A 9081-nucleotide genomic window follows, 5' to 3' on the forward strand; every position below is an offset into this window, starting at 1 on the left:
GGGCACATGCCCGGGTTGCATGCAGACTGGATCCCCAGTGGGGACCATGCAGAAGGCAGCCCATCAATATTTCTATATTCCTCTCCCTCTCTCTAAAAGTCAATAAAAACATAATTTAAAAAAGATTCAGTGTGATCCCAGCAGATATTTTATGGAAATTGGTAAGCTGATTCTCAAATTATATAAAACTAGTGACCCGTTGCGGGAGATTTTGTGAGACCTGGGACCCCCCCACACCCCCCTAGGCTGCGGGACGGCCCCAAGTCCTGGAGTGCCGCCCCAATGCCCCACCTCTGGTCCCCACCCCTGCAGCATGCACACAGGGCCGTGGAAACCCTGGCAGAAGCCACACAAAGCAGCCGCTGGCCCTGCCCCTGCTGTGCGCGTCGCCATATTGTGATGGTGTTATAGCATGAGGGTCAATTTGCATATTACCTCTTTATTATATAGCATGTTCAGGGCCAGGAATAGTCAAGGCAATTTTAAATAAGAAAAACCTGGGAGTTTTAGGCTACCAGATTTCAAAAGTTAACGATAAAGCCACAACAGCAGTTAAGATAGTATGACATTGGCACAGACAGACAAATGTAATTAAGAGTCCTGAAACAGACCCACACTTAGTCACTTATGTATGACAGTTGCACAGCAGTGGAATGAAGGAAAATATAGTATTTTCAATAAATTTTATTGAAAATTATAATGGAAAATCAAATGAATCTTGACTACTACCTTGCACAATAAATACAACTATCCAATAGATTATAAATCTAAAATATATAAAACTATAAAGCTTTTAAAAAGAAAACAATAGCCCTAACCGGTTTGGCTCAGTGGATAGAGCGTCAGCCTGCGGACTCAAGGGTCCCAGGTTTGATTCCGGTCAAGGGCATGTACCTTGGTTGTGGGCACATCCCCAGTAGGGAGTGTGCAGGAGGCAGCTGATCGATGTTTCTCTCTCATCGATGTTTCTAACTCTCTATCCCTCTCCCTTCCTCTATGTAAAAAAATCAATAAAATATATTAAAAAACAAAAAGAAAACAATATCTTCATGAACTTGGAGTAAGCAAGGATTTCCTAAATAGAAAATTAAGCCTTAGACCAGGGGTGGGCAAACTTTTTGACTCGAGGGCCACAATGGGTTCTTAAACTGGACCGGAGGGCCGGAACAAAAGCATGGATGGAGTGTTTGTGTGAACTAATATAAATTCAAAGTAAACATCATTACATAAAAGGGTACGGTCTTTTTTTTTTTAGTTTTATTCATTTCAAACGGGCCGGATCTGGCCCGCGGGCCATAGTTTGCCCACGGCTGCCTTAGACTGTAAGAGAAAAAGTTGGTCAGAGGGGCTTAATTAAAATTAACATACTCTGTTCATCTAAGGACACCGTTACAAGAATGAGAAGATAGCCACAAAATGGAAAAGAAACTTGCATGTATCACAAAAGACCTACCTAGAAGATAAAAAGAGCATAAGAAAAAGGCAAACAACCCAATAGAAACATGTCCAAAAGATTCTGAACAGGCACTCCACAGAAGGTAACATCCAAGTAGCCAATATGATTTCATCTTTCTTGGTTATCAGAGAAATTCATATTCAACAATACAGTACTTTCATACACCCACCAACATGGCCAAAACAAAAAAGACAAATTGGTGAGATTGTGAAGAAACCGGTGCCTGCACATTGCTAATGGAAATAGAAAATAGGGCAACTCTTTGAAAGATAGTTTGGCAGGTTTGTGTGTGTTTTAATTCTCATCTAAGGATATGTTTTTATTGGTTTTTAGAAAGAGAGAAACATTGATTGGTTGCCTCCCATACACCCACAACCAGGGAATTGAACCTGCAACCTAGGTATATACCCTGATTGGGAATCAACACACAACCTTTTGCTGTACAGGACAACTATCCAACCAACTGAGCCACATTACATTAAAAGCTAAATCTTTTTTAAAAATATATGTGTGTGTTTTTTTTAGAGAGAGAGGAAAGAAAAGGTAGAGAAATAGAAACATTGATGAGAAACATCAACATCCATCTGCTGCCTCCTGCATGCCCTCTGCTGGGGATCAAGCCTGGGCATGTGCCCTGACCCGGGATTGGAATGGAACAGGTGACCTCCTGGTGCAAAGGTCAATGCTCAACCAGTGAGCCACACCAGCCGAGCTAAAAGCTAAATCTTGTTTTCCCAACTTGAAACAATGCAGTGAATGTGCATGTGCACTGGTGTTAGATCTATATGTGTGTACTCTCTGTTTATCAAACTGTTTATACTTGATTTTTAGAGAGTAATGGTGGAACCAAACTACGGAGAACTTGAAATATTTTTTAATTGTTGGCCTTTCCATATACCAGTAGCAGTGGGAATCTAGGTCTATCCTGCTCATGTCAGGAGAGAATTTCAAGATACTTAGAGCAATCTGCAAAATCTTATCTGCCATTTATTTTGTAATGTTTTTGTTTTGTTAATCCTCACCCAAGGATGTTTTTTCCATTGATTTCTAGAGAGACTGAAAGGGAGAGAGAGAGTGGGAGGGAGACAGAGAGAGAGAGAGACATCAATTTGCGAGAGACACATCAATTGCCTTCTGCACATGCCCTGACCAACCAGGGCCCGGAATCGAACCTGCGACCCTTTGGAACACAGGGCTGTTCTCTAACCACCGGCCAGGGCTATTTTGTAATGTTTTTAAGGAGTCCCATCGTATAGCAGCCATGCCCATTATGTTATGTGTGTTTTATTTTTTTAAAATATTTTTATTGATTTCAGAATGAAAGGGAGAGAGAGATAAAAACATCAATGATGAGAGAGAATCATTGATTGGCTGCCTCCTGCACGCCCCCTACTGGGGATCAAGCCGGCAACCCGGCATGTGCCCTTGACCAGAATGGAACCCGAGACCCTTCAGTCCACAGGCCAACACTTTATCCACTGAGCCAAACGAGCTGGGGCAGTAATTAATTTCTATGTTGCAGATGACTCAAATGAAGCATAAGGAGGCTATGTGACTGGCTCAGAGCAGAGCTGGATTTGATCCTAGGTAATCTAGCCCTAGAGTTCATGCTCTTACCAGGAAAATTAGGTCAGGTGATATTGTAGAAAAATAAATATGTTGATGTTTAAAGTGAAGGATTTCTTATTGTTTGTGGGAAATGTTTAAATTATGTTTTTTTACAAGGACCTACACATGAGTTTGCTTTAGATGCCTCAGTATTATCTCACTACTTAATATGTGACACTGAGCCATTCCTGTGAACGCTATTTACAATGATAAGATTTCTGCATGTGGGTGTAACTATAATCTTCGTTCAATCTTTGGCATGCATGCAGCGTAAAGATGATCTTATGAAACTATTTAGATCTTTTGGATCAATAGACGCCTAAAAATTCAGTAGTAGACTGGGAAATGTATCTAGGGTAGCAGAGGTTACTGTTTGTACAAAGGGTTATTCAGATGCCATTGAATAAGCATCACAAAGTTTTTATACAGGAAGTAAGAGTTGAGAGGACTGAGAGTGTTTCTAAAACGATCAGTATGAAAAGAAATCTCATTAGAGTGAAGAATACTTTTTAAATGCAAATAATTTATACTTCTTGTCCTCTCCTTCCTCCCTTCTTCACCTTGTCATGAACACAACTATTTCTATTTTGATATTAGGTTTCTTTAAGGCAGGTTTATATTCTTTAACCACATAATTAGAGCTCATTTGAAGCTGCAGTATGGTACCACAAGTGGAAAGAATGCAACTCAGAATTGAGACCCTGGTTTTATGCCTGTTTTTTACTCTGAGCAGTCATTTAAATTTTTTGTATCTGTTTCCTCAATTGTCAGATGTGCCTTCTTTCCTCCACAGACTCTGGGGAAGTATTTTGAAAAGCAAAATATACGATTTAAACCCCAGCCCTCCAAGTCCTCCCATCCAGTTGCCTCCTGGAGGAAACCCGCTGGGTGAGGAGGCGGAGCACTGGCCCTGCATGGACGTACAGTTGGATCTCGGGAAAGTCGCATCTTATTTCCAGTGCCCAGCACGGCGTCTCCTGTGTCAGCACCCAGTAAAAGTCTGCTGTCCAATCGGCTCTCTCTGTGTCACAGTTTTAAGCTGAAGTTCAGAAAGTTAAATTTTTTTCTATTTATTGTCTCATAAATTTACATTTTAAAAAATCATAAAAGCACAGAATGTACTTAGATTGCCTTATGAGTATGATTAGCAAATAACTGTCCAAAGTGGCAAAGAGATGTACACCTTGAGGTTCTGAGACTTATTTCCAAAAGAAGGATCGTCATATCTACTGACACACACCCTCTGGTGATTAACCCTCCAGTGTTACACTGCTGAGCAGTCACGGCATTTGGGTTCATTGGTGAAAGTATTGGGTGGTTGTTTTAAAATCTGAAAATGCAAAGAAGTGTTGAGGTTGTTAAAGGAAGGTTGAGAAAAGAAAGTTTTTAGAAGAGGTGCTTAAAAAGGGTGGCTGGCCATATGACAAAATAACTAAAGTTCTGTTAATGAGGGATGAGAACATTTTATGTTGTTTGGGCCCACATGTAAAGTCAAGAGGATAGGCTCTTATTTTATTTAAGTTCCTTTTCCAATATTTACCTTGATTCACTAGGCTTTCCTATTTCCAGTAAGGGGGGTAGTTATTTACAGGCCTGGTTTGTAGCGTGTAGCAGTGCCTGGTCAGGAGGAGCTTGGCTGACACCTGGCTCCTCTCTAGGTTGCTGTGTATCAGGATGTCAGCTCTCATCAACAGCTCCCTGCGCATCTGAAGACGGAGGACCTTTCTCAAGGTGTTCTTCGTTGTCATAACTCCATCCGCCACTGGGGGTGGGCTTGGACATGGCGGAACTGGGTTTGAAGCCTGCCTTCAGCCCTGGATGGCTGGGTGGCCTTGTCTCCATTGACCAACCTCTCACAGCCTCAGCTTCTTCTTTTATCAAACGGGGCACTTCATCATCCCAACCAGGAAGTAAATCCAACCATGTACGATTGTTATAAAGATTAGAGATAATGTGGTTAATGAGCCCAAAACATAAGTGCCCCTAAATGGTAGTTATTAACTATTTTCTGTATGTGCCCTGGAAACGATTTCCTTTCCAAATCCTCTTTAAACAGGGAAAATAAATTCAATTATTTCCTGAAGCAGCTTTATAGTGTCATTTTAAAATCACAGTGACTCAACTGTCTTTTCCTTACAGGAAACATAATTGGGGGGTGGAGGGAGAGGAACTTCAAGCCTGGCCGCCGGGTTCACACTCAGATGAAGTGCCAATGTTCTTGCAGCCTCATGGGGAACTGTGCTCTAGTGCCAGGCTGCACACAGATGAAGCTGCTGAGCTCCTATGAGAAGGAAGCATGATGACAAGGTTCATCCTCCGGGCAGCTTAAAGAGGAGGAGGGTCCTCCGTTGTGCATTGTAAGCATTTTAGGCCAGCTCCCAATGTCCTGTGCATTGATTAACTCAGACACCCTGACAACCACCCCTCTATGTGTGACAGAATTTACCAGGCAACTGAAAAATGCACAGGAGTACCCAGAGACACAGGAAAAACCCATTTATTTCCAGATGTACTAGTGCCATGACTCAGGGGAGGCTGTTTCCAAAGCCTGAGCAAGCCAATATGGAGGAAGCTTTCTCTTCATACCCTTTTCGTTCTTTGTCCCCTAAATATGGATCAGACTTCCGGACCTTTCGCGGGCTTTGAAAAAAGCCCCCTGTGTTGGGATGGGGGACGTGAGACCACACCTAAAGGCCTGGCCTGGCGCCAGTGCTGATAACCCCCTCCGGGGTTGTGTATTGTTCATGGCTTATGGCCTCTGTAAAACGTGAGTATTTAGGAAAATAGGTCTTGTAAGACCAGATAATTAAGGAGGGGGCAGTGACTAGACTATAGGCTAACAGGAATCGTTCATTAGGGATACACAGGGTCAGGCTGTTAGCCGGCCCCCCCCCCCGCCCCCCCAAAAAATTGTCTTATTTTCCTCATCATGTTTGGTAGTATTAGCTACATGGTTAGGAGCAAAGCTTCTGGAGTCAGACTGCCTGCGTCCAGTCGCCCGCTTTGTGTCCTTACTTGCGCATCCTAAAGCTCACGCTCCTCCTCTGAAACCTCAGTGTAATAGTGACACTCTTCTCCTAGGGCTGTGGTGAGGCGTGAGTATAAAATATTCTTAGCATAATGCCTGCCACGAAGTAAGCACTAATTAAATAGTTATTGTGGTGGTGGTTGTGTGGACAATAGTAATTATCTTACACAAGATGAAACACCAGTAAGAAGGCAGAAATCCTGGTCTCTGATTCCCAATCCCAGGCTCTTTCTCTGAGCATGTGTTAGTCTACTGAATGATTATTGCTTTCTTAAATGATTAAAATACCACAGTACTGTTGGTGTCATCCAGGGACATTGAAGTATTCTGATTATGCAGAGCTGCAAAAAAAATCACTATAAGTGGAAAATAATGTGTTATGGTTCTTTTACATTTGCTTGAGAAAAAGAGCCCACATTCTTCAGCTTCCCAAGAACTATACTGCACAGGAGTTATAATTCTTCGATGTGAAAACCCTTTTCAGTCCTGCCAACTAAAAGGACTGCTGTGATTGACAGTATAGAGGCCATAGTATCCTCTCTGTTTGGCACTAAGTAGTGACATCAACTGTTTGTCTCCCTTTCAAAGTTGTTCTCTTATATTTTAATCCAACTTCCACCAAACATAACAACTGGTGCAGCTGCAAGACACGCTAGCTTTCTGGTTCACTGCCTACTTAGGCGTAAATAACTGGTGCACTTGCTCCCTCCTTTAACTACCACTGGGCTTGGCACAGTCCCAGGATCCTTGGGTACTGAACCATAAAGTTAATTTTCCAGACTCACTTTGGCCTGGTGTGAACCTTAGACAAGGTAGCTCTGGAAAAGTTCACAGTGAATTTCCTACCTCATCTTAAAATATTGTCAAAAAGAAACTTTCACCAACATATACCATATTTTGGGTCATGAAGCAAACCTCAACAAATTTCAAAGAATTTAAATCATACAAAGGAATTTCTCTGGAAACAATGGAATTAAACTAGAAATCAGTAACAAAAAAATATCTGGAAAATCCCAAAATAGTTGGAAATTAAGCAACACACTTCAAAATAACCTACAGGTCACATAGGAAGTCTCAAGGGAAATTAGAAAATATTTTGGCCCTGGCTGGGTAGGGTAGCTCAGTTAGTTAGAGCATTGTCTCAATATGCCAAGGTTGGGGGTTTGATCCCTGGCCAGAGCAAATACAAGAAATCAACCAATGAATGTATAAATAAGTGGAATAACAAATAGTGTTTCTCTGTCTCTGAAATCAATAAATTAAAAAATAATAAAAATGTTTGAGGTGAATGAAAATGCAACATCAATATTTTGGGGATTCATTTACAGTAGTGCTTACAGGAAATTTTGTGGTATTAAAGCAGTGATGGCGAACCTATGACACATGTGTCAGAGGTGACATGCAAACTCATTTTTTTGGTTGATTTTTCTTTGTTAAATGGCATTTAAATATATAAAATAAATATCAAAAATATGTCTTTGTTTTACTATGGTTGCAAATATCAAAAAAATTTCTATATGTGACACTGCACCAGAGTTAAGTTAGGGTTTTTCAAAATGCTGGCACGCAGAGCTCAAAAGGTTCACCATCACTGCATTAAAGGCTTATATTAGAAAAGAAGAAAAGACCTAGAATTAATGGCATAAGCTTCCATCTTTAAAAAAAAAAACTAGAAAAAGCAGGCAAAAACAAAGCAAGCAGAAGAAAGAAAATATTAAAGAGATGAAATCAACAAAATTGAAAAACAGAAAAAAACATAGATGAAATCAATAAAATCAAAAGCTGTTTCTTTTAAAGGTCAATAAAATTGATAAGCCTTAGTCAAACTGATCAGGGAAAAGGAGGGAAAAAATTACTAATATCAAGAATGACATAGGAAATACTACTATAGACATTAAGAGGATAATGTAATATTATTACATGTGAGTAACATTAAAAAGATAACGTATAATTGTTATATATAGACAACTTTGTGCTCATAAATTCAAATATCTAGATAAAATAGGCAAATTCCTTGAAAGACACAAACTATCAAAGCTCACTCAAGAAGAACCAGATATACTGAATAGTTCTATATTTTATTAAAGAAACAGAATTTGTAATTTAAAGTATTTCAACAATGAAAACTCCAGGCTCAGATTGCTTTGCTGGCAAATTCTACCAAATATCTAAGGAATAAATAATACCAATTTAATATAAACATCTCCAGGAAATATTAGAGAGGAAAACACTTTCTAACTCATTTTATGAGATCAGCATTACTCTGATACCAAAACTAGACAAAGACATTACAAGAAGACTATGGATCAATATATCTTAGTAACATTAACGCAAAAATCCTCAGTAAAGCATTACTAATCAACTCCAGCAATGTATCAAAATAATAGAATATCATAACCAAGTTGGTTTTATCCCAGAATGCAAGGTTAGTTCAACATTTAAAAATCAATAGATAAATACTACCGCAAATATTTATGAAAAAAATTTGTTAATTAAATAAACCTTTTTCAAACAAACAAAAAATCAATAGATATATTAGTAAGATCATGACAGGAGTGGGGAGGGGGTCAACAGGAGGAAAAGGGACATTTGTAATAATTTTAACAATAAAGTTTTTAAAAAATCAATCAAACAGCCCATCCAGTGTAGCTCAGTGGTTGAGTGTCGACCCATGAACCAGGAGATCACGGTTCAATTCCTCATCAGGGCATATGCCTGGGTTGCAGGCTTGATCCCCAGTAGGTGGTGTGCAGAATGCAGCCGGTCAATGATTCTCTCTCATCATTGATGTTTCTATCCCTCTCTCTATCTCCCCTTCCCCCTCTGAAATCAATAAAAACATATTTTAAAATATATACATATAAATCAATCAATATAATTCACTATATCAACAGACTAAGGAAAATCATCTACACTAATAAAAGAGAAACATGGTAATTAGTGTACGACCGCTACCCTTTTCATTGGCTAATCAGTGAGTATATGCAAA

This window comes from Myotis brandtii, unplaced genomic scaffold (assembly GCF_000412655.1).
Source record: "Myotis brandtii unplaced genomic scaffold, ASM41265v1 scaffold253, whole genome shotgun sequence".
In the NCBI taxonomy this organism is placed as follows: domain Eukaryota; kingdom Metazoa; phylum Chordata; class Mammalia; order Chiroptera; family Vespertilionidae; genus Myotis; species Myotis brandtii.